Raw genomic sequence first — 3,845 nt, 5'->3', positions numbered from 1 at the left:
TAACCCTAACCCTAACCCTAACCCTAACCCTAACCCTAACCCTAACCCTAACCCTAACCCTAACCCTAACCCTAACCCTAACCCTAACCCTAACCCTAACCCTAACCCTAACCCTAACCCTAACCCTAACCCTAACCCTAACCCTAACCCTAACCCTAACCCTAACCCTAACCCTAACCCTAACCCTAACCCTAACCCTAACCCTAACCCTAACCCTAACCCTAACCCTAACCCTAACCCTAACCCTAACCCTAACCCTAACCCTAACCCTAACCCTAACCCTAACCCTAACCCTAACCCTAACCCTAACCCTAACCCTAACCCTAACCCTAACCCTAACCCTAACCCTAACCCTAACCCTAACCCTAACCCTAACCCTAACCCTAACCCTAACCCTAACCCTAACCCTAACCCTAACCCTAACCCTAACCCTAACCCTAACCCTAACCCTAACCCTAACCCTAACCCTAACCCTAACCCTAACCCTAACCCTAACCCTAACCCTAACCCTAACCCTAACCCTAACCCTAACCCTAACCCTAACCCTAACCCTAACCCTAACCCTAACCCTAACCCTAACCCTAACCCTAACCCTAACCCTAACCCTAACCCTAACCCTAACCCTAACCCTAACCCTAACCCTAACCCTAACCCTAACCCTAACCCTAACCCTAACCCTAACCCTAACCCTAACCCTAACCCTAACCCTAACCCTAACCCTAACCCTAACCCTAACCCTAACCCTAACCCTAACCCTAACCCTAACCCTAACCCTAACCCTAACCCTAACCCTAACCCTAACCCTAACCCTAACCCTAACCCTAACCCTAACCCTAACCCTAACCCTAACCCTAACCCTAACCCTAACCCTAACCCTAACCCTAACCCTAACCCTAACCCTAACCCTAACCCTAACCCTAACCCTAACCCTAACCCTAACCCTAACCCTAACCCTAACCCTAACCCTAACCCTAACCCTAACCCTAACCCTAACCCTAACCCTAACCCTAACCCTAACCCCCTAAGCCTAACGCTACCCTCCCAAATTCACCACCACCTCCCCTAGCCCCTTCCCCTAAACCTAACATTACACAAACCTAGCCAACACCCCGACAAACCCAAGCCAACAGCCCGATTAACCCTGACCGAAGCCCCAGCCCCATTCACCCTTACCGACATGCCCACTAGGCAAAACCCTCCACCGGCACAATTTCCCACCCTATTAAGAGATGGATTCTGGAATAAGGCACAGATCGCAATGAAGGCGAGTGGAAGCAGACCAAGATCATGAACCCGTGGGCCAATCAAAGTGGCAGGGTACAGTGAGACTGAATCTCCAGTAACGAGATCAATGAACACAAGAGGGATAATTTGCCCACTGCCCGCTAACTCACAACCTAACCCTAACCCTAACCCTAACCCTAACCCTAATCCTAACCCTAACCCTACCCTAAACCTAACCCTAACCCTAACCCTAACCGTAACCTTAACCCTAACCCTAACGCTACCCTCCCAAATTTACCTCCACCTCCCCTAGCCCCTTCCCCTAAACCTAACATTACACAAACCTAGCCAACACCCCGACAAACCCAAGCCAACATCCCGATTAACCCTGACCGAAGCCCCAGCCCCATTCACCCTTACCGACACGCCCACTAGGCAAAACCCTCCACGGCACAATATCCCACCCTATTAAGAGATGGATTCTCGAATAAGGCACAGATCGCAATGAAGGCGAGTGGAAGCAGACCAAGATCATGAACCCGTGGGCCAATCAAAGTGGCAGGGTACAGTGAGACTGAATCTCCAGTAACGAGATCAATGAACACAAGAGGCATAATTTTCCCACTGCCCGATAACTCACAACCTAACCCTAACCACGTCGTTAACCATTCTGCAGACATTAAAATATTTCAGAAATGACAGAGAACAAATCGTTCACAATCACTCACATGGTGGAGTACAGTAGAACATGGAATTGACTTGACCGCAGTGTTGAACATCGCCGGGACGGTTGAAACACCGAGGAGGCTGTAAATTTCGCTGCCCATCACACTGCATTAAGAAGTTGAAGCAACCCACGCGTCTGGTTCACTGTGAATGAAAGTTCGTGTCTCATCCCGCCGGGAACTCCACTTTAATCCGTGCAGTGGAAAACTCGTTGATTCTCGGCACAGAAGCCAATGACTTCTCTCCACCCTCACCTTCTGAACTAACGGTTCCTAAAGTATGTCTCCAAACGGCACAAGAGTTCTTCTGGTATCGTACCGATGACTCACCTTCTGCTCTCTCTCTCAGGCTGTAACAAGGCATTTTAACCCACACTTCAGGCTCAACGACCGTAGCTCCGATACAGTATAACATTAAACGCAGGCAGAGCTGCGATGGCCGAGTGCTAAAGACGTTGGACTTGAAATCCAATGGAGATTCCCCACACTGGTTCGAACCCTGCTCGCAGCGCTCACAATTTTAGACACAGGGACAAGACAGGTAACAGTCGCTGATATTTCTAACGTACAGCCAGGACTCCCCATGCCTCATACATTCGGGCAGACATTTGCACCCCAAGAAATAGGTCCAGCTGTTGGCTCTATCCATTGACAGAACGGTGCATCCTTCGTGATCAGATGACCAGATACGCGAGAGCAGGTTGCCCCATCATACGGCTGCGGCTTCCTTTGAAGTGGGGACGCGCTATTTATATTCCGACAAAACAAGTCATCTCTTTTTGCCGGGTCGACTTCATTATTTTTAGAAGTTGATCAAGATATTCTGGTCATACGTCTCATTAATTGCCAAACTGAAGGAATTGAAACGGTGAAAGACACACTGGACACTTCGCCATCTGAGGACTGAATTGGACCCTTGACTTTGTATCTGTCGTGCAGGTGTCGATGATTTCTGATCCTTCACCTGTCCCTGTACAGAATACAGTCATGCTTGCCTGCAGTTCTTACCGAGTCCAACCCAGAATATGAGGTGTCCTCTGATCCTGCTCCCTCGGCATTGGACGTTGTGACCAGGTCCTTCCCCTGAAAACACTTTCCGGTTTGATTCTGCACCTGGAGTTGTTGCAGATCACGAGCAGCGGCCGGCAGAAGCTTGCGGAATATGGACAAGGGCTCGAGGGCGAACAATATCTCACTGCCTGGGGTTTGACGTGGCAGTGGATCTCATTCCTCCACCCGACACCATACAATGAGCAATCGGGTCCTGCCGGCCACTGCTGACCACTGAATAACGTTGCCATATATGGTCTGACATGGTAATGATTTCACATTTCCCATTCTCGTGGTATCTCACGTGAAATGTTTCGGTGAGTTGATGGCTGAATATAAAATATCGCTCATAAAAGTTAGGCATGACTGTTTGCAGTTTCAAACTATCCTGCCTAACCTTTTATCAACACATGATTTTGGTCTGTTCACAAACAAAACGGTTTGTTTCGGATGTGAAGAGGGTTATGCAGAGCTGTCAGGGTGGCCGAGTGGTCTAAGGCGCCAGACTCAACTAATGAAAGTCCTTCCGTTGAAACGGGGGTGTTCTGGTCTCCAACTGGGGGCGTGGGTTCGAATCACATTCCTGACATCTGCTGCTTTTTCCATTTGTAATTTTGACCCAGGCTGTTTGACTGGATAAAAAAGTGGAAAAAACATACCGTGGTTTTCTCACAGCGGCTCGGAATGCAGCGCACCCAGAGTGCTGGCGTTGATAAGTGAAGAGACTTTGGAGCGGAGAATCCTTGACATCTTCGAACCACTGTTCATTGGTTGGACAGTGACCTTGGTGCCATTTGCACAGGTTGTCAGTGACACTTTTGTTCACTTTTTTAAAAAAATGAACAA

General features: G+C 49.0%; 2 non-coding genes across 2 annotated transcripts; both read left to right on the top strand.

The window, feature by feature from the left end:
• The first annotated feature begins 2,378 nt into the window (after positions 1-2,378).
• On the top strand, positions 2,379-2,460 carry trnas-uga (transfer RNA serine (anticodon UGA)). Its single transcript has one exon. It is a non-coding gene; the product is annotated as a tRNA-Ser (tRNA).
• A 1,013-nt stretch (positions 2,461-3,473) lies between these two features.
• On the top strand, positions 3,474-3,588 carry trnal-caa (transfer RNA leucine (anticodon CAA)). Its single transcript has 2 exons — positions 3,474-3,511; positions 3,543-3,588. It is a non-coding gene; the product is annotated as a tRNA-Leu (tRNA).
• Positions 3,589-3,845: the final 257 nt, after the last annotated feature.

The sequence above is a fragment of the Pristis pectinata genome, chromosome 18 (genome assembly GCF_009764475.1).
Source record: "Pristis pectinata isolate sPriPec2 chromosome 18, sPriPec2.1.pri, whole genome shotgun sequence".
NCBI lineage: Eukaryota > Metazoa > Chordata > Chondrichthyes > Rhinopristiformes > Pristidae > Pristis > Pristis pectinata.
This window is presented reverse-complemented; position numbering and strand designations above follow the sequence as displayed.